The following is a 23309-nucleotide window of genomic DNA, read 5'->3' on the forward strand; positions in this document are numbered from 1 at the left end:
CTTTAAGAATAATGTGACTCTTGTATCCAGTCCCAGAAACAAGAAGAGGCCAATGAATATATGAGAAATATGTGAAATAGGGACCTCTGTCCTAAGTAATCTACTGAATGAACAGGACTGAATGAAGCAGCAGAAGTTGCCTTTAGAATGCTGACAATGCCTGGGGACAGTGTCTGGATCCTCATTTTTGGGATGAGCACAGGCTCTCAGGTTTGTCTATTGAGAGCTTTCTGGAACAGATCCAACTTTGAAAGAAGTTGATTACCATGAAGAAAAGATTTTTCCAGGCTCATCTAAAATCATAAAAGACTGTAATTTTGAGCTTCTTCACAGACAGGAATTAATATAAATAGAGTGGCCCAAATTGCAATAAAGACAGTTCTATTTAATTATTTTTTATTAGGCTTGCAAAGCATTTAGTTCATGCCCTGGTATACATTTATGGTGAAATGCTGCCTCAAGTACTCAAAATATTATGTAGGATGCTACAGATGAATTATTTATGACCTTTCATTTGGTCTGTTCCAAGAAGTACTTAGATTATCATTCCTTTGTGATTGACAGTTTCATGAAAGTATCTGGCAGGTACTTCCAACCATAATTTTTTTCCCATGTTTTAGCAAGTACTTACATATTATTATTTATTACTGATAAAACTTTCATTGATTTCTGTGGGAGCAATGAAATTCTGCATTTTTAGTAAAGCTCAGCTTCAGAATCACATTCATGTAGATTAAAATCTTAAACTCCTGGTGACTCAGTAGATGTAAAATGAAACCTTCTCGGAGGCTTTTGAGTTTTTTGGACTCGTGCACATATGCTTATGGGGATGAGTCAAATGCTCTAACTTTTGAATATTTAGAGCAATCTTGCTCTTGAACTTCAGAAAATTCTGACATTGAATTTTCATGTTATTTAAGAAAAAAAATGTAAAGGGGAAAAGTACATAGAAACAAAAAGGGAGTATTATAAGTGTCACACTGTATGAAGTGCATGTATGTGCCTAGAATTTTGTTATGAGGGCATTTTACAAAATCACTGTGAAAGTTTCTGTCAGTGACTTTATTCTCTTCTGTGCTCTTAGAGCCACACAAATAGCACAGTTGCTTCACAAAAATGTCATGCTTGGTATTCACCAAATTGTATTTTACTGTTATCTATAGCTCAGATTGGTTTATTTACTATTCTGAAGAAGCCTGGAAATATCTTCTGTTGGAAGTGCATGAGTATGGGACAGTTTTAGTTTTTTAAACTTCAGCCATTTTGGAGTTACTGAAATTTGAAAATGTTCTACTATCTTAATTAATGTTTGTTGCTGCAGTTGCTGACCTCTGCCAGACAGGTGAAACTTGTTATCATCCAAGGAAAAATCAATTTCATTCTACTCATCCACAGGCATCCTCCTTGGAAATTACTACTTCTTCCTGCTTGGGAGAGATTTTAACCTTGTCTATAGTTTTTGAATACTTTGTCAGTTTAAGAGTTGCATTCCCAGGTCTGTGTGCCACCTGCCACTTAACTTTGTCAGCCCTTTAACTGGCAAGTAAAATACAAGCTGAAAATTTTCCTTTCCCCATGAAGGAATCTGTTTCCAGCACCACCTACCTTCTGAGAAGTCCTCCCAGCCATCTTTGGACTAGGAATCCCACTGAGTGCCTTTGCTCCCCAGTGACTACCCCCATCAGCAAACAACAGAGCAAACCCAGGTACTGCTGAACCCTGAGAGACTGTGCTGCCGAGCAGGACAGGGCTTGTCAGTATGTTAGAACAGCTCTAGGATGGCTCCCAGGTGGCTCCCTGAACCTGTAGCTGGCAAAGATTTTCCATCAGCTTCCTTTCATCTTTGTGCCTGTGAATGGCTCTAGTCCTGCTTGTGTTAATGGTCCTGCTTTTTCCCACAATGAAAGTTCTTTCATTTCTCCCACTGTTGCTCTTCATCTTTCTCTTTTCACTTCTTCTGAAATCTGTGGGGGCTTAAACTCTTTTCTAGCTTTTTTTCTCCTTTTTCCTATTTTTTCATCTGGGAAAATTTATGCTTGGATTCTCAGCTGTTTGTCTCTTCCTCCATGTTGTAGTGCCTGCTGAATAAAAAATAATGCCTCTTTATTTTCTGTCTCCATTTTCTCTCACACAGACACCCTTTCCCTGGATACCTGTTGCTTCTTTCCAGGATTTCATGCCCATGGAATGTTCAGAGACTGATCATTTGGAGCGCATTTAGTGACTCACATGCTGCTATGCAAGACACAATCATAGATGCCAGCAAAAGTGATTGAATGCTTTAACTTGTTTGGTCACCTCAGGCAAGACATCTCTCTTCTTTCTTTCATCTCTGAAATGGCTTTAATAATATCTAATGCATTTGTGATTTATGGATGGAAAACACTATGCACAATCCAGTTGTAAATTACTGTTGTTGTTGTTGTAATAATAATAATAATAATAATTATTATTATTATTATTATTTCTGCAGTCTATTTTTTCCCTTTAGCTCCTTCCAGTTAAAATGATGTTTATATCAACATCCTAAAAGTACATGCAAGTTCACCAATAAAGAGCAATTGTTATTATGAGGCCTATCTTTCATCTAAAGGCTTAAAGGAAGTGCTACATTTGTGATACTTTGTTTTAAAGGCATTTTGTTAATATTCAGATGTCAGCTGTGAAACCTGCTGGTTGGTCAGCCAAGCTTTTATTCTGAGAATCCTTTTTGTGAGCAGTTAGGAAGCAAAAAAACGCATACTGGATATTTGGGATAATGATGCCAGCTGGATTCTTTCTCCAATGGTGAGCGGTAGGTTTTCTGTCTTTCTAAACCAATGAGATAGAGAGCTGTACCCTATAAGAATGACCAGGATACTGACTCCAACTGACTAACATTTAGCAGGAAAAAGTGGATCGTCTTTCATGTCAGTGTCAGATGTTGAACTGCACTGAAGAATTCAGGATGTAGCTCATACAGCAGTCATTTCACTAAGAAATAGTTTCAATATACTGAGGAGTGGTATTTTCTTTTAACAAATTTAACAAAAACACTAAAAGCAGGTTAAATACTGCTTAATGGAGTAATTCTAGTTTTCTTTCATTTTTATTTATCCCTACTTTCCCAAACAGAATAATTTGTACTCCTGGTTTCTGGCTGGATGTATGGGAACATAGGGTGAAGTAAAAAGAAAAAGCATTTCCGAACAATTAAGGTGGAGTTTAGGCCTGCTAATTTCAGAGCATGACCACCCAGGGAGTGGGAGGTGTGGGTTATTGTCGCAGTGTTGACCACAGGCTAGCTCAGTTCTGCACTGCGGCAGCATGGATCGGTCGGGGTTACAGGCAGGGCGAGTAACCTCCTCCCGGTGGGTTCTTGGTTCCCCACACTGGTGGATGGACCTGTTGGCATCACGACTGCGGCGACGGAAAAAGCGTCGACTCTCTTTAGGCAGGGTAGAAGGTAGTTTATTAAGGGGAGTCAGGCAAGGAGCTCCGCCTCAGACCACTGCTGCCCAGAGAGAGCCGAGATCAAAGCCTGGCGGCAGCTTATAAACGAGGGAGGATCCAGGGGTGGTGATAACGGGTCAGCCAGCCAGGGAACACAGGGGCGTAACATGGGGTGTCAACTTCTGAACCATTAACAAATCACAGGAGGGGAGGAGGGGATTCCCCAGGCACCAGCCTATCACTCAACGCCTCTCCTGGATCTTTCCAGAATCCAGGGAAGGGTCTTGAAGTGACAGACAGGGCGACCCAGAGGAGAGAGGGGGGAAACCATTACAGAACACAGGGGGGTACAGTGGAATGAACCATTACAAAAATAACTTATAAATCTTACAAAAATAACTTAATAACTTAATAAAACATCTCTTGCACTACTACAGGTTACGGTCCTTGCTGCTCACGATACACTCAGCTGAGGAGTTAGACTCACTCTTGGTCTCCTGGTTTGATGAATCTTGCATTCTTGGATTCACATCTTCAAAGAAGCTTTCAAAGTTGGTTTCTGTCTGGATTTACTCTACAGGAGCTGTGCATTTGAATGCCCTTAACCAAAGACCAGCTGGACTTCTGTCTCATGTATACCAGGTGAGAGGTTCAACCAGTAGGTCACTACCCAGCAGGAAAAGAGAGTCCCCACCACTTTTGGGAATCTCCTGAAATGGGCATCTAAAGCACTTCAGCTTACACCATTGTTTCCAGCTATCATCGGACTCTCACATAAGCATGTCATATCTACAAACAAACATCTATTCTCTACCAAGAGATGGAGAGGTTTTTATAGAATTCCTGTTTGGATTTATGTCTGAATCATGGTTTAATTTTAATTTTTAGCTATTTTTTTTCCCCACTCACTGGAATATACTTAGATGTCCAGTTTGTTTCTTCACAATTCACTCCTCCTGGATTTGATATCCTGAAAGAATGAGTGAAGACACTGCACATCATTCTGCCTAAATACCTCCTTTATATTTGGTTCTTTAATCTGAACAACTGAGAATATGTCTTTAAAGCAGTTGGTTACAAACCACTGAAAATCTACCTCTCACATAGTTCATTAAATGCTGAGTGATGAACACATCACACGTTTATCCAAAATTACCTCTCTAATTAGCTGCTGTAAAAGAGCTGTCTGATCTCCTCCAGTTATCTGAACATACTGCAGCATGTGCCTGTGGTCTTGTGTCTTGTTAATTCTGTTTCAGCCAATATCTTCAGTTGTCAGTGAAGTCAGCAGGAATTAAGGCAGCTCAGAGTTTTGAAAGATCCTGCCACTTCTCTAGGTGCTCAGATGTAGCAGGCATCCATATTTGACACAAATTCTAGGATGGAAGCCCTGAGAGCCACTGCTTCCCACCCTGACATACACCATTAGGAGCAAGGCAGAGCTCACTGGTGCTCATGAAGCTCCTCTTTGGATTGTTCATGGCTTTGGGCAGCTCTCCACCTGCCTGTATGGATGATAATGCAGTAATACAGCCATTAACCTTCACGGTACAAATGATAAATCCAATTAAAAAGGAGACAGTGAGAGCCCCATGCCATGGCAATGTTCCACATGAAAGGCATGTACAATATTTTACTTAAAGAAACTGTGGGATGAAATTAGGAAACTGATGAATGTATTTTTGATGCTCTTTCCCTTGTCCATTGACTGCCACTTCGGATCAAGATTACTAAATCTATACAGGGCAGATACTGAAACTTCTCTATATTATTCCATTATTATTTTGTCTTTCTGTGGCAGTATAATGATATGCTACATATTTATAATCTCAGAAGCAGGCCCTAATGCAGTCTCTTGCACCATCTCTGTTTAGCAGTGTTTACTTTAAACCCATGGTTAAGTTCAGTTGAACACATTTGCTGAGAACTCAGAATTTGTCAGAAAGATGCTGCTGAGTCTAGCCGGACTTCCAGTCTGACCCAGAACATCCATTCATTTGTTCTCAAGTATTCTAAATCAGGAAAATGCGGTGTATTTTATAAAGACCATATGGAGCCATTGTTAATGTCCCACAATTCTTGTTTATTAAATATCAACAAAAGAATTCAATAGCTGCTTCTCTTAGAAGGAACACTTCTATTATTTTTTAATTTTTTTTCCCTATAAAAGTTTCTATGAAATGGTCTTGTACAGAAAAGAAGGCACATGAAATGATGAATCCTGCAAATGAGGCATACAACATTTTCTGTCTCTGGATCTCTTCCATTTGTTCATGTTTTTGCTAAATCTGTGAACAATATTCTGCTGTGAGGTGCTGCATGTGCTCTGCATGTAGGTAGCAGCTGGATAACAATTACAGGAGGGCAGCTTGCCAACACAGTTGGCAAGTGCTAAATTGAATTGGATATTCTAAAGCAGGAATATAAATATTTTGGTTCAAAGTTTAAGATATTGAAATATACCATTTGGCACCAAAACCTTTTTGTAAATAATTTTTCTTACTCTGCAGTCACGAATCATTCCAGCAGTGGGTATATGCATTAGTGATTCCAGCCACAAGCTGCTGAAATTTGATGTTGGCTGATGTAAAAATGTAGCTATTACAGTGATTTGACATCTAGCTCCACATCTTGAGTAGACACCACTACGCCATTTAAAACTAATTCCTCAGGAGTGACATCTCATGCACAGGGATTATGAGTCATTAAATAATCATTTGGTAACACAGTGCATCCCTTGCCTCTGGAAGAAGTGTTCAGCATGGTGCCTACTCAATTAATCAACCTTAAAATAATACTTTCCACTCTTCTAAATTACTCTTCCCTTCTTAAGTTTGTGGAAAGGGCTCATTTAACTAGAACATGATTTTGAAGATAGAAATGAGGCTGGGCAATGTAACTGGGGTTCAGATCTGAACTCTGTCAAAGGGCTGACTGATTGGATCTGGTGCCAAAAGCTACTTTATGGCTGATTTGAACTGCTCTGCTGGTGCAAGTCAGAAGGAAAATCATCAGATGGAGCTCCCTGATGGCCTCTCCTGCAGAAGGAAATCTGTGGAGCATGGAAATGTCTTGTGGGGAGCTTCAGCTCTCCCCATTCGTTTTAGTGGCCTTTTGGGGCTCTGAGCATCAGGGAGCATTCCAGTGCAGCTGGGGTATCCCTGATTAAAGACCACTTCTGGACTAGGCATGCTTGTCCATGAGGGAGGAGAGCACTTTGTTACCACACCCTGTCTGCTTGTAACAGATACAGCCTAAGTAGTTTAAAGCAGAGATTTACAAACTATTTTTATAGGATGCCATGGGAGCAGCAGGTATTTGGAACAGCAGTATGAGTAAAGACAAGGCCAGATCTGGCTCTGTGTCAGCTTGTGTATTGCTCAAAATAGTTCCTGCACTATTAATGACATGTATTATAGCTGATAATTCGTATTAGCCTCTGCTTTACAGCTGAAACTCCTGCAAGTCTGGCTTCTAGCCCATGGCCATTTAATTCATGTTCTATAAATGTAATTCAGTATTCAGTCTGAGTCAAAATTTCTTCAGATTTGGGGCTTTGGCCTTTACTCAGCACTACCGAAAATGAAAATACATGGAAGTACCCTACTGACAATTTATACTGAATTAGCGTCATACATATTTAATGGAGTTTTGATTTGAGAAAGCATTTTAGTTCAAAATATAATTATATAAATACTTAAAATGAATATGCACTTGAAACTCTATTTATTAGCTGTCTTATAATTGTATTCATCATCCCATGACCTTGCATGAAATAGCAGTGATTTCAGCAAAACTTTGCCACTTTATCTTACTCAAAGGCTTGACCCATGGGCTGAAAGATTGTAAAACCTCTTTTGTAGGTGAAATTACAGGACATGAGCGAAGATTGTTGCAGTAACATTAAATGTTGCTATTTTTCTTGTGATTGAACTGGTCTAATGGTGTCTTTAAACACTTCTTTTTCTAATGAAATTTTGTGTTGTATTACAGTCCTGTGGACATTGCTTCAGCAGGGTTTGATAACATTAAGCTAAAGTAAAGAAAAGATTAAAAAATTGCATATTTAATGGCAAATGGTCACAGAGTAATTGAATTGTTAGGGTTGGAAGGGACCTTGGTAGATCATTTAGTCCAGCCCCCAGATTCTTGGTCCATTAAAAATATTCCTTAACTTATTCAGTTCCTAGGCCTTTATGAATGATTTTTGAATTTGTAGTTCATGGATGATTTGACCTTTATGAACGATTTAATGCAATGCAGTTTTGTAAAATTAAATTTATCAGGAAATAAAAATCATTCATGTATGACTGATTGTTCCTTTGCCTTTATGGTGGGACCATTTTTCCTCTTGAATTAATCTGTTTAAAAGTAGTTATCTGGTTGTCTATGCTTACTCTATAATCAAGGAAAGAGAAGTCTTGGTTTAGTAGTCTTCTGGGGACACTTATTTCCAGTGACAATAGAGAAAACTAGAGGAGCCAACTATTTTAGGCTATCTTCTGCCAATTAAGATAGGAAAGATAAACCCCATTGTAATGTACAAATCATATTCTATCTGCTCATTGGGAGTTCGCTCTTTCAGTGGAATAGGGCAGAACTTTGCCTGCATATTTTTCATAAGATGCTTAATTTTTCCTGTAGCATTTGTAATCTATTGTCAGAGAGGAACACCATGATCAGCTCTGACCTCCTTTAGAAGAAGAATGTGGGACTTTACTGGGTGAATTTGTTCAAATACTAGACTGCATCTTTTGAAAAAAGTTACCCCAACTGGAATAAAGGTGGGAATAATATGGATCTGGTACTTTTGCCTGAATGACTGGAGTCTCAGCTTCCAGTTGGTTGGATATCCCTCTATCATCGACTTGTTTTCCCTTATAGATGCTTTGAATTAATTCAGCTCAGGTCTTACCCCTTTATTGATAAGCTTAATCAATTCAGGTCTTTGAGTCATTCATTTTAGGATTTGTTTTCCAATCCCCTTATATTTCTTATGATTCTAGACTGATTCTTTGTCAAAATGTGGATACTGTCACCGGACTGTATCCTAGTGCCAATTTTGCAGATGATGGAATTTCCCCAGTCTGTCTCTTGGCTATAAAATTTTACTGTAGCTCATATTCAACAGATTATTCTGCAAACTATAATTTGAAAATTGATTTCAGAATTATCATTTTCTAAGACTGTTTGCTCTTCTATAAGGATGACATCTGGCTTCTTGTCCTGTTTCTGCATTAAACCATTTTAAATTGCACAGATTTTGCCTTCAACTTTTTTTTTTTTTTTTTTTTTTTTTTTTCCATCTTCTTGTACATGATGTATTCCCTGCTTCATTTGAAATTCCTCTGGTATCTGTACACCCACAAGCTTTATCAGTAACACTTTCATACTGAGTCATCAATAAAAACATTATATGGCATGAGGACAAAGACAGATTCTGGGAAAGCCAAACCAGGACACTGCAACTTAGTAGATCCTTGGTTTACAATCCAAATCCTACCTTTTAACTATTTCTGTAATTCCAGATGTCTGATTTATGAAACAGAAGGGTCTGTTTGAAAAACATAAAGTTCCCACTTTAAAGTTGTACCACCTTCTCTTTGCACCCACTTAGTTGTTTATGATGCATGGCTCATGAGGCACTCCTTGTCAAAGGGACACTGAGATATTTCAAAGAAGCATTGACCTGCAGTGGCTGGATGTGAGAGACAAATATCTGGCTATTTGCAGGTTACAGGTTTGAAGTTTACAGCCCTTTTTCTTGCCATCGCTTCGGATGCCGTCTGCATAATATAATTTATTGGTATATCTAGATGCAAATGGAGCATTTTTTTTTCACCGACAGTGCTTGGTAAGTTCTTTTTTTTTTTATTGAATCAAAGACTACTGTGAAATAAACCTGAGCATCTTTTTCAATTTGCTGCAGTGTCCTGGTGGCCAAGCACAATTGGGGTCTTATAGCGTCTAAAATAACCCCACAAGAAGACTGTGTTAAAAGATGCACCTTTTGTTCAGACACAGTGTTCACATTTAAAAGGTCACAAATCTCAGAGGTTTTGAGGTTTGGGTGCTGTTTGGGGCTTGATTAACTGGTGTGTATATTCCTGCAGGATAAAAATCAAGCCTGTTTTTACTTAAAAAGGGAAAAAACATTCAATTCACAGAAAGACTGACATCAATTCACTTCCTTGTTAGTGACATGGTAAAAAGGTCAGAAGGCCGCTGATGTATGTTTGCTTTGTCAGTTTTTGCTGTAATAAAGATAGATGGTCATACTGTTGTGCTGAAAAATGGCTGTTATTGGAAATTTTTAAGAGAAACACTTTGTGTAAGGTGCTTCAGTTTTTTTAATTGTGAAGAGACCTGTCTCTGAAAAATTATAGAAATTCCTCATTATCCAGAAAAAGGAGAAAGTTTGCAGTCTCCAGTGTCTTAGATTTATTCTCTCTATTTAAAGTTCCTCACTGTTGACATTTATTTTTCTCTGTTTTAACACATGCTTCCTTTCAGAAACACTATCTGCCTATCAGGATTCAAAGCAAATCCAGATGGCTCAAGAACAGATGACTTATGGTTTAAGAAGCATGGGTCAGATTCAGCCATACAGTGTACTGAGTTCACAGGAGTGCTCTTCTTACATCTAGAGATCTGGAGATGCTGAATAATGACTTTTTTCTCTGCTTTCTTGTTGTCAGACTGGAAAGTCACCATGTATGAGAGAGTGAAACCAGAAGGTGCTGTAGGAGGGAAAGTTCTACATGCTCCACTCAAGGAAAAAGATGAATTTCTCATATGGTAAAAAGGCAAAATGTAGCAGTTGCAAAGACAGATATCTAAGAAGCATTTAGAAAATCTGCTTTGCTCTGAAATTATGAATGAGGTTCATGGAAAAAGTCTGATAAATTATGCTGGAGACAGCCAAGGTGTTTCCAGGGAAAAAGAGAAAGGGAGAGCTAGCAACCTCGCAGCAAATTCCCTATTATATGACCAGAAATGAGTCTCTTGGAGCTACAGCAGACAAATAAGTGCCTGATTAATTCTAAACAGAGACCTGTTTGCAGCCAAGTAACTATGATACAGGACACCAGCAGCAATTGCAGGACACTACAATTACATATTACAGTGTCCTAGCGTAACTTTATGATGCCTGTATCCCCAGTCGTCTGTTCTGTTTGTGCTGTATATTAAGTCCTGTGCCTTTAAGACTGGTTCTAAGAGCAAGGAGAAGCGTGGGTTTGCTTCCTTAGAGGAATCCTATACAGGGGTTTTCTCCCAAATTTGTCCCAAACCAGGACATACAGTATTGAGTCAGGGCAAAATTCTGTTTCAGAGGTCTAAAAGGCATCTCACACAGACCACAGCAGCTAAAGTAATTCTCTTCTCCAAATTTGTAGTATCGCAATAAGTCTTCAAGACCGTATTCACCACTGCTCTTCACTTTCTTCACTCTAGAGGGGCAGGAAGGAGCCCCAAAATTGTGTCCACATGTGCTTCAAATGTTTCCACATCCAGTTATTTGGGATAACTGAAGAAACAGGACATGGTTGATACAAGCAGTAAGACTAGTGTACATGAACATATTTACACTGTGCCAGTAAAGTGTCTTGTTTTGGAAGACATGTAAGGACAGAGTCCATACAGTATTTTTATGAATAAATCCCCACTACAATACAGTCAGGAGTATTATCCTGACTAATTTAGGTGAATAAAGAAACAGGGAAACACATCAACCTAGTCTTTCAAGGTCATGCGATACAGCAGTATATGGAAAAGAAACTATCTCTCTTAATTCTTACATCAATTGTTTGTAGGCTCTAAAAGGGAATGAATACAGTTTTTTAATCCTCATAGCTTTTGCAGAAAGGAATAGTTTTGAGAAGGGAGCTTAATGGGTAGGAAGATTCAAGGTAATCCTACTGACTTAAACTTAGCAAATATTTGGCTTCTCTCCTTTCAAAGACTTTCTGGTTTGGATTCTTGATGGCACTTCAGGTGTGGCCTCACCTGTGATGAATAGAGGGGAAGGATCACCTCCCTTAACTTTGCCTAATGATACCCAAGGCACCATTAGCCTTTTTTGCAGCAAGGCTCATTGCTTATGTTCTCCTTGGTCTCCACCAGGACATCCCAGGTCCTTTTCTGCCAATCTGCTTTCCAGGTGGGCCATGCCCAGCATGAGGGCTGTTCCTGCACAGGAGCAGGAATTTGCTTTTCCCCTGACTGAACTTCATGACTCTCTTCTCAGCCCATTTCTCTTGGATGTTGAGGTCCCCCAGCATGGCAGCACAACACAGTGGATCACCCACCCTTCCCAGTTTCGGGTAATCGGCTGACTTGCTGACTGTACTCACTCACTGCTTCACCATCCAGATCCTTAATGAAGATGGTAAATCAGATTGGATTCATTATTGTCCCTTGGGTGTAAGTAGCACTGCTCATTACAGGCCATCTAGATTTCATGCCACTCTCTTCTGTATTTATGTCTGTATTGCTTTTCATACTTGCCTATAAACTTAACACTAACAAGAAAGACTAAAGAAGAGAAAAGGGATGAGAGGGAAAAAAAAAAAAAATCAGCACCTTCCACACAGAAATTGAACATGATAGTTTTATTCTCCACTGCATTTTGTTTGTTATCTGCTTGACAATGCTTAATATTTCCATTTGGTCCTTGCCTTCTCTCTCCCTTTCTTGACCTGGACTTAAAAAAGAGACTTATCTGGAGGAATGCTGCCTCCAGGAAAACCATTGGAGATCAGCATAGGCATAAATCAGGAGAAGCTTTAATGTACTATATTTTATAGTAAGGGCCAGTCTAGCCTAGCCCAGTACTAAGGATATAAGCGGGATAACTTAGTTACATCAGGGTCTCATCTGAGCTTAAGGACCGAGCCTCTGATGTTAGTTCTTACACACAACATTGCCTTGCTAAAACCTCTTATTTGGCTGAACTTTGCAAAACCATCCTATCTAGTAGGAAATGGAGGGAATAGCATTAAGCCTCTAATGTCTAAGTTTCAGAATTCTTGATCCTACTGTATACGCAATCAACACAATTGTAACTACCTGCTATCACCCTAAGTGTCCCTTTTTCTCCTAAATACATAGCCAGAAAAAATATTCATCTCCTGCAGAAATGCTTAATGCTGACATGACATGGATTTATGGGAGCAGAGCCAGTAGAGCAACATGAGAAATGTGTTCTGCCCAGCTCTAGCTAATATTCTCAATCTCCTAGAGATTTCTGAATGTCATCCCAAGTATAAATTAGACTACTGAGATGGTTACATATCCCTGTATTTTTCTCCCTGCCTCTCTGCCAGTCATTTTCAGCACGCAAAATCAAATCTTTCCATGTAAGAGTTGTAACATATTACATCCACGTTGCATAATTTACTGAAAAGATGTATAACAATGGAAAGTAAAAAAAAGTCCAGTGATGGCATCATCCAAAGCCTCTCCAAAACTGATAGTACAAACTGATTTTAAAATATTCCCTTCATCTTTGAAGAACTTTAAACCTTTCTCAATGGAAAAGAAATTATCTTTCCTAATGGGATAATCTGACATATTGGACGCACAACTATGAGTTTTACTCATAAATTGAATTGAAGCGTTCCTTGTCTGATAAGTTTACATAGAAAGAGTATGTATGGTGCAGTTACCCAAACCAGCTCTAAACAAATTACCCTGAGTACCAGCTGCTGTGTAACTCTATTAGCCAAGAAGTCCATCAAGGCTAATGAGTTTTACTGAGAGGCACCCAGCATTAACTAAGGAAAAGTGTCCTGTTGCCATAGCAATATCTTACTCCTAATTTGATATTTGACTATTGTGGTGATTTTCAGAAGCTAAATATTTGTAGCATATATTTTGAATATTGTTTTGCATGTAGGTATTTAGATTTGGAATTAAATAACTTAGAATCAAATTTAACTCTAGTCTGTGTATTTTCACATATGGGGTGTAATGAACACAATATATTTCATATTAACAGCTATTTATCTCAGTGAAGCTAATTGAACTTCATGTGAAGGGAAGTATGAAACCTGAACTTACCAGAAGATATTGGAATATTACTGAAGATAATGTGGAATTGTCTGGCAAACTCACAGCTTCCATAAATACACTTTCTAATATATTTCCTAATGAGGGGCTATAATTTTTTTGGTAGGGAAAGGGTGAAGTAAAGCCTTTCTCATTTTAAGACTTAGTCTGGCAAATATTTGAGATTAGTATGCCATACATGAGTTATAAAAAGATGCATTTTGAGTGTGCTCTGCATACACCTTAGGGACATGGTAAAAAGCCAAGTTTTCCACTGGGTGTTCTTGAATACTTGGTGAGGGTAAAGTAAGTGTGCTGCAGACCTTCCAGGGTATTCTTTGGGCTTCTCTGTGGCTTGGTGTATCATATCTATTGCAGATTTTAATCCCAATTGAATGGCAAAAGCTACAGCTGCACCAAAGCAGAAATTTCTTTTATGAGCTTCAGCTAAAAGGAAAATCCAGGTGGTCCTATAACCTGCAAAAGTCCCAAATGAAAATCCCTTAGGAAAAGCTTTGTGGAGACCCATGCAAACAGATACAACATTTTTAAAAAGAAAGGCCTTTTAACTACATATGTTCTACAATAATTTTCTTGTTATTTGATTTCTCTGACTTTAAAGGTGTTGCAAATGTTTTGTGGATCAGCAGGAAGGAAGCATATGTATGGAAGATGATTTGTCCTGAGGATGCTCTGTTCTGTAGACTCTTACTGAGTATATAGATCTAACCTACAATTTCTCATAGAAAATGTAATTGAACATAGAAGTGATTAAAACAAAGGACATTTTTATAATATTCTTCCCTCTCACAGACACTCATTAGAAATTAAAAAAAACCTACCTTCCTATTAAATATATATATATCCTTCTCAGTAACAGGAAAGGAAGAATTAGGCCTTGAAAAATATGTAGTTATTTCTGATTAGGTGCATTGAGATATTACAGTAACAGTGGTCCATCAGGAGCCCCACTAGAAATAACTGCATAGTTAAAAGACCGACAGACTTCTCTCCTGGATTACTAAACCCCCACATTTGTTAAATGCTTGGCCTTATGACAAAATCTAAAACTGTATGGGTGTTACATGCAGAAACATAAAACTCCGTGACTTCTCTGCCTCAAAACAAAAAAATCCACTTATACTTAAAGGCAAAACCCCATTGGCATGCATTTGAAATCAAATGCTGAAAATCACTAGTCTTTTGGAAAATGCAATTATGTGTATCAAAAGTGTGTGTGGGTGTAAGAGCTTGAGAGACAGAGCCACATGGCATGGCTGTTTGTAAGTCCCCCAAGCTTTTCCATTTGCATTCTTTTACTTCCCAGAAACAGTTTTCCAGAATAAGTGGCACCTCTTCTTGGCATTTTCAATTTGTCACATCAAACACATAAACAAAATTGCCAATTTTTGCCCAATATTCACAGGTTGAGGGTTATATTAGCTTTTTATCCAGGATAGTCCGCTGAATAAAAATTTTTGCACTGTAGCTTTTTTAACTTTATCACATTAAACTCCAGTGAAATATTAGAATTCTCTTTTTGAACTCAAGCAACTTATGTGTTATGAAGTGTTGAGAGTAGATTAATAATTTTTGGGAAAGGGACCGTAATAACCAGTCATTCAGCTGTGTGAACTCTCAAAGAGCACAAGCTGCAGAGCACATCCATGCAGTCTTTTGTCAGGTCAGGTAGCAGAAAGTTAAGCTAAAGTATACTTTTCAAAAAGGTGCATTCTATTAGGTTGAAGATTTTGAGTGTGAAAAATGCCATACAGGCCTTTATAAAGTCTTCTAATGCTGGATTATGGTATCTTTTCCCTATTAAAGATTACTGCAATGGAATTCCTATTACGCTCATTGTTGTTCCCTGGAATGAGAATGCCTTATTGAATCAGGAAAAATCAAACTATTTCTCACTCTTGAATAAGCAGTTCTTCAAGTTCTGCAGAATTTTATGACTATTCCTGGTATGGTAGTGATGGCCACATCATAAATATCCAGAGACTGTTTCCAAGGTGCATCCAGCATTTGTAAATATAACGTCAGCACAGGCTAAGCCAGCTCTGCCGGGTGAAAGGAGGAGCAGCACTAGCAATGGCACGAGCTGTGTCCAGGCTTTTCATTACTGGGAATACACATCCTGGGGCTCTGTGGCATCCCTCTGCTGGATGCCAGCCCAGGCACAAGCCTGTGCCACGTTATCTCACCTCAGCTGCAGCATGTGCAAAAGGGTGTGAGGCCAGGGCAGAAGGCAGTGTGACACAGAGGTTCAGAGCACAGTGAATGAGCTCTCGTACCCTGGGAGCTTTCCTGACTGCCTGTGCCAGTGTAGCTGAAGTAACCAGCACCACTGACTGGGAAGGGCTGGGAAGTGACCAGTTTCTTCTCTCTTACTCCTCTCATCTGCTTGCCGCTACTTACTTAGCTTTCTTCTGGTGGGAGAAAATCACGGACTGGTGAATGGGCTCTCTCTTCACAGGGTGTTTGGAGAGCTGACTGCTCAAGTGGGCAGTGGGATGCAATGCTGCTAGTGCTGCCCCTAAGGCTGGACTTTGAGCCATGTTAAATATCAGGAAAACTGCTCTTGGTCTAGTGTTTAAAACTGATTTTTGCCCCACTCTGATGCCCACTACTAAGCATACTGGCCTAACTCTGAACACTGCATGCCACAATTACACTTCATTTTGTCTTCCGTGGCAAAATGACATAGTGTTATGATCTGAAGCAGAAAGATCTGTGCCATTTGCACAAGTAGATTTTTATTTCTACATTGAATTGAAGGAAAATTAGGTTCAATGTGTTGATTATATTAACTGTTGTGAATGTAAGGAATGTTTGATGGGAACTTGATAATTAAAAGGATTTCAAGGGCCTGTCAACAAGACTTCAGGTCCATAATGGAGCCACTTGAACAGAGAGTGCTCGCAAATATATGATGAAGTTGAGAGATTAGAACGTGGTTGAAATTACTGTACATTAAAACAAAATAGTCAATAAAAATGCAAACATTCTGCAGTGTTTTAGTAAGACTGCACTAAATCACCCTCAAAGAGCATTTAGCAACACATGCCACAGGGATTCAGGGCTGCTTGTCCAACCTCTTCTGTTCCTCACCTTTTCTGTAAGAAGGCTTAATCTTTGCTGAAAGATTCAGATTTGCCACTGTCTAGCTCCTTCAAGATCTTCTTTTAAATTACTCCAAAGAAGACTTGTGTATTTAGGCCTTATTGACATGAATCTTGACCTGAAGTCATGCGGAATCGTCTGCAATCTATGGAGCTGGATGCATATTTGTCCCCATGGAAGTCATTAAGATTAAAATGCTGAATTGGGGATACACAGCTAAGTCACTGTGCATTCAGCTAAACGTAGACCACCTTGTCAAGGTGTGGTGGTGCGAGAATTGTTTTATTAGGTTTTTATAAGAAGTTTATGTTATGGTTCATTTCACTGTATCCCCAATTCTGTAACCCTTTAGTGTTTTCTGTATAATAAGGTGTTTTGTGTCAATCATCCCAACCCCCACCTATCCTTGTCCATCCCCTCTGCCCCCCCCCCTCCCCCCAGCTCTAGGGCAGCTTGTCTATCACTTTGGGATCCCTCCCAGGTTGCGAAATCTCAGGGAGAGGGCTTCAGGTGCTAGGTCCCCTGGGGGGAATTCCTTTGGCTCTGGATTTTAGTGGTCCAAGGCTTGGGGGTGGGCACACCTTGTTACCCCCTGAATCCCCTGATTTGTTGTCTTGTTATAACCCCCCTGGAACCCCTCCCCCGCTTATAAGGTGGAGGAGGGAGATTCTCTCTCTCCCGCTCCCTGGCCTCTCTGGCCTGAGGTTTGGACCGGCTGCGGACTTCCCGCAGCTGGGCCTGAATAAACACCTTTTAACCTGCTAAGCTGAGAGCCAGCCTTTTCTTCTACTGCCGCTGCTGTCAAGACACTACTTGGTCCAGCTGCTGCTGAGAAGCCGAACCAGCAGGTAAAAATAGCCTGAGTGCCTATCCGAACTGGGAACATTTTGTAGCTGTGCAGACCTGAGCTAGCTGGAGGTCAGCGCCTGCCCGGTGCGGGGACGGAACCAGCTACATCAAGGAGTTAAAAATATTTTGCATATAGGCAACCATTGGATTTTTATTTTGGGTGGGAATTGAAACAAAATATTTTGCATTTTGAACAGTTGCCAAACTCTTTTTCAGCTCAAAACAATGTAAGTTTTTTGGCTTTGCTTATAGAATCTTGGGCAGCAGGGTTTGGTTTTTTAATTTATTTTTTTCACTGGAGGCAAAAATCTGATCAATTTATGATTTTTAACCATAAGACTCTATGAACAGCGGTTTCTTTTAATTTCTCTAGTGACACTGCTAGATGGCAAAATGTATATGGGAAAATATTTCCCATTCATTTCTGCTGCACACAAAAGCATTAATTGTTTAATAATGCAGCACAAATATGGACAGCAGTTTTGTCAGAAACGTTCTCACCCTTTCTTTCTTTCTTTCTTTCTTTCTTTCTTTCTTTCTTTCTTTCTTTCTTTCTTTCTTTCTTTCTTTCTTTCTTTCTGTCTGTCTGTCTGTCTGTCTTTCTGTCTTTCTGTCTTTCTGTCTGGCTTTTGTTAGCACCCGGAGGTGAGTTGCTCCAACGTATTGACCACCAGCAGTCGTGCCGAGCAGGGCGATGAGTCAGTCTAACCCTGAAAGGTTCCTGCAGGGTGACCATACCTGCTCACAGCCACCACTGCTGCTAAGAGCAGAAAATGAGCTACAGAATGCACAGGTCAGGTTTTCATGCCAGCCTGTGTCGGGTTTTGTCACCTGTCTCAGCCTTTAGGGCAGTATTTTTCAAGCTAATAGATAAAAAATATTCTACAAAGGACTGAAGCGCCTTAAATGCTTCACCTCCACTCTTATTCTCATACTTTCCAAAAGGAGGCAAACATTAAGTTGGAAAAAAAGAAGTAACCAATTCACCTTCAGTGTTTCAGCTGTTAAATGATCAACAGTGTTATTATAAAACATGAACACTGAGGCTTTTCAGACTTTTTTCCATTAGAATAAACAAATGGTTTTGGGGGTTTAAAGTAGTTTAAATATTAAATCATATTCTCTGCGAAATGTATCTCGAGAGCAAAAATTTGTCAATCTGTTTTGACTAAATATTTTTGAAATATTTTAAAAGTAAAATCCAGTGCCGCTCAACAGTTTCTGATGGCATGTGGTGCACTGATCATGTCACTGCATTTCAGGTGAAGCTACAGCCCATTCAGTCAGATGTTTCAGGATCAGTCACACACTCTAAAGACTTACCACAGCTCCTCTTTTGCTGATGTAGCTTTTCAAGATCATATTTTTCATAATCAGTGAAACACCAATTTTTATCTCCATCAACTTTCTCAAGAAGCTAAGATCTCCCTCCTGTGCTTCCATTTTGAGTGGTTCTTCAGGTTGCGCACGATTCAAGGATTTGTACTTTCAGCACTTACGACATTTAGAGCTTCTGTTGCAATGGGTATGAGTCATGTATCTCAAAATCTTTTTTCTGGCACTCTAGCCAAACAAGATTTTTTTTTTTTTTTTTTTTCCTCGTGCCTCTGTAAAAAAACATATCACTATCTGAAAGGGAAATACCTTAAGCTTGAAACTTTGCCCTCAGGTGAAGTTGTTCCATTGTTGAAAAGTCTTGTGGTTTTAAATGTTTAAATAATAGATTAACTGAAGGCCTGCATGTTTCTTGGAAACAGAATTTAAAAATTTGGGTGATTTAAGGTGATTCTGGAAGTTACAGAGGCTGAAACACCTCTCAGATAGAGAATATGAGGACAGAGGAGAAGGGGCAGGTAAGGACAGTGCTTCATCATAACTTGCATGCTGTTGAAAGACACCATCTGAAAAAAAGAGGAAATTCCAATTTTGTTTTGGAATAGTATGTCTGAAACTCAGAAGTTATTATTTCTCTCATATTGCAAACTAATATAATGGTGATTCCTTTGCAGCCATGGTAATAAAGGCTCTGAAAAATATCAGTTACTCAGAGGAGACAATCCGAGGCAGTTAAAGACAGAAGATTAATCAGAATTGCTATGCAAAAAACATGTCACACCGAATAATCCTGGTTTTATTCAATGCGAGTTCTTATGTCCATCATCATGTTATAACAGAAAGCCATGTGAAAGGGGAATTTTCATGTTTGCAAATAACAAGTAGATCTTCCCCATATTGCTTAATAAAAAAGGTTTTTCTTTTCTATTCTTTGTTTCTCTGTTTATGTTGTGTAGCTATTGGTACGTTTGAAAAGATGAGAAGCCAAGCTTTCAACCCTTTAAGAACATTTTAATTGTTATAACCTTCAGACTTTATTGAACAGCACATAGAAAAAGGTACAGACAAAAATCATGCTGGACAAATTAATGTATTTCCATTAGGAATTGAGGAGATCTAGGCTGGATATATATCTTATTTCTGGTGAGTCCAGACTTTTTGAAGGCAGTCAGAACTCTATTTGAACTTCAGCACAAGAAACCTTGAAGTATTAGCTGAGAGAAATGTTTACTAACGTTGACATATAGATGTGAATTTTTTTCTTTAGTTCTCACACTACATCTAAAATTGGGAAAGGATCTATTTTAGATTATTCTTGTCAACATGATATTATTAAAAATTTGAATCTCAGAATAAATTTTGGAAGCAATACCCATTATATTTGGTAATTTGTCAGATGAGGAGATGTGTATTTCATTATTTGAATTAAATTCAACAAACATATAAAGTATATCCTATATATACTATACTTACAAAAGATAGACTGCCAGTAAAAATAAAATTGTTATGATAAAGCAGTTTTGTAATTAGGGGAAACTGCTACAGATACTGTTTTATTGAAATATGTCACTTCACAGTGAGGCTTCACTTCTATTAAGCTTTTTTCTTCCATACCATAGTTTCAAATCATCTCTAGCAATGACAGAGATCAGCTGGGGAAAGATCAAGATCCAGAAGGTCTCTGCAGCAACGCAGGGTGCTGATAAACACAGTTGTAACAATGTGAAAATGCTTCTCAGGAAAGCGGCACTTTGCAGATGATGACTTTAATTGAGGCACATGCAGCTGATAGTAATGGGCATCAGTCTCAGCCTGCCAATAAGTCAGGTTCAGTGTGAGCGTGGGTCACAGTCCAGCTGCACAGCAGATGTACCTGAGCCATAAAACATGCCAGTGGCTAAAAGGCAGAATTCAAACTAGCCCCGTGATGAGATCTAATTGCATATGGAGGTTTGGAGGAAGAAGAGATGTCAGCTAGGGAATCAACTGATTGGCTGTTGTTAGCTGCGCTCCTTTACCAAAGCTGAGATATCTCCTTCAAAACTGTGGGGCAAATGTCAACAAAAAAGCCCATCACAGAATACCCCAGTACAGCAACACTGTCCCCATGTTTCCTTCAGAAATGGCTGAAGTATCTTCCCTGGGAAGTAAATAAAAAACTGATGAAGTGTAGTGTAATTTGAATTTTATTGTCTGCCTTGAAAGGAAAAGGACCAACATGTGACGGGTATGCATTTTTTACTCAAATCATACTGGAAGATGCTTTGCTCTGCTGTTGATATGAGTAGGGGAAAAGTGTGGTTTTTTTTTTTTTTTTTTTTTTTTTTTTTTTTTTTTTTTTTTAATAGAAAGGATGCCTATTTTTGCCTCTTTTTCCTTCAAGTTCTAGTTGCCAGGTTTGAGAATTCAAGCAGGGCCTCAGAATGGGGTTCGGTCCATCCTCACAAGTACAAGGTTGTGCCATTCAGATTGTCTTCTTGTTACACAGGGGCAAGTCTTGCTCTCAATTATTAGGGAAGTGTTCCACAGAAAATGTAATGTCAAACTGCTATGAGTAATCAGATTAATCAGTGCTGGAGGCACTCAGAGGCAACTCAAAGAAAAGGAAGCATTTTACGTGGAGAGGCTTTTCACAAAAGTATACGCATTTCTTTTTATCTGCATGTTTAAGGATGGAGTCATGTATTCATAATACCATGCCAGATTTAGGGAAAAAATATCCATTCTGTTAGTTGTAACTAGCCCAGAGCAAGGAGGATAGAAGTGAAGGAATGGAAGAGAGAATAACAGTGAATCTATAGTGTGTCTTCTGCTTCACTAAGTTGCCCATAAACTAGGTAACTGATGTGCCACACATCTTAAGCAGCAATGACTTACTCCTTCGTCCTCTGTTGACTTGAGAAAACATATAATTAGATCAATTCAATTCTCAAATATATTACACTTGTTCTGTTGTTGCTTTCTCATGCTGGAATCTCCCTTTCCCAAAACACCCACCACCAGCTATAGATCTGAAAGGAAATTTATCTCAGAAATCTTCCAAGAATATAGTACTCATAAAGATAGATAAATAACCATTAGATCAAATAACTAAATTTAGACATGATATTGTTGTAGGTAGTGGTCCAAGGTAGCTGTAGCTCATTACAGTAATCAAATAAAAACCAGATGGCTATAAGGGGCTAAATTACCACAACAGAATTTTCTGAACTGCTGTACTATGAACACTTACATAGTGACTCATAAATATAAATTGCTATGAATTCTCAGTCCTTTTGCTCAGGTTCCTACTGAAATCACTCTCTGAATAAATGAAGTTGGGGAAACATGGGGAAAGTGGTTTCAGTAAAACTGATGTTGTAAAGGTGTGTGATTTCAAGCTGACCATCTGAATGAATAAGTTTATGTGAAAAACAGGCCTCAGATAGACTTGAGTTTTTTGATAGACTTCAATTTCATTAGAAAGTTAGCAAGTAACTTTGTGCTGTACTTTACTGAGAGGATAAACCTATGATCTTCTGATCAAGCTGTACCAAATTGTTCTCCTCAGTTTGAAAAGATAAAAATGTTACATTTGTTTTTACACCACGTGTGAAATGTGGTTTAAGATGCTGATGAATGCAAGATTACCATTCTTTAGAAATCCACAATGACTAAAAATTTTTAGTGTTATGTGTTGAGAAGACCTATAATAGCTGTTATTTTAGAAAATGCTAAAAACTCAGGCACAGATTTCCTAAATTAATGTTCTCCTGAAGGTACTGAAAGGGAGACTTCATATACTGAGTTGGTAGGTAATAATAACCAGAAGAGGGCTCCTCCCAGGTGGAGTAGGCTCAAATTGCATCACTGAAAATGAGAGGAAGGATATGGGTCTTGCCTTTAAACTCAGCAAACTGTCTCATAAAGTGTGAGCACCCAAGATTTGCAATATAAATGCAATTCATACCAGTATTTTCAGTTTTGCTGCATTTATATATACCTGCTGTCTTGAAACACTGAGTGTTGCTGTGAATTTATCATCTGTTTGCAGAGTTTCATTTCTAACTTCTACAAAACTGAGAACTGTGTTAAAGAATTCAAATCCTTCAAACAATCTTCCCTTTCATATTTTATCTTTGCATTTCCATGGAGGAGTAACATATTTTTATTATTGTAGAGCGTGCAAAAAAAAAGTGTGTGTGTATACAGTAGCATATGTATATGAAAACGTATAGTGGTATCAGGAGAATAGAACTCCAAAGCTGATTGAGCCTAAATTGAGCCTAAACTCTGTCCTCCAAGACTACTGAATTGCTGGTTCTGCTTTCTCTGAAAGACTCCTGAGAGGCTGAGCCACCACCCAAGAGCTGTGCCTCATTTGAATGTTTCTCTTGAGGTTTCATCTATACTCAGGGTGGGAGATGGGGAAGAACAGGGCGATTGGCAACCACAGAAAACAGCTGTCTGGATGATGGGGTGTTGATGCCTTTCAGGCTATGACTTCTAAGTATGGAACAATTTGATTTCAAAAGTAG

Source organism: Hirundo rustica, chromosome 2 (assembly GCF_015227805.2).
Source record: "Hirundo rustica isolate bHirRus1 chromosome 2, bHirRus1.pri.v3, whole genome shotgun sequence".
NCBI lineage: Eukaryota > Metazoa > Chordata > Aves > Passeriformes > Hirundinidae > Hirundo > Hirundo rustica.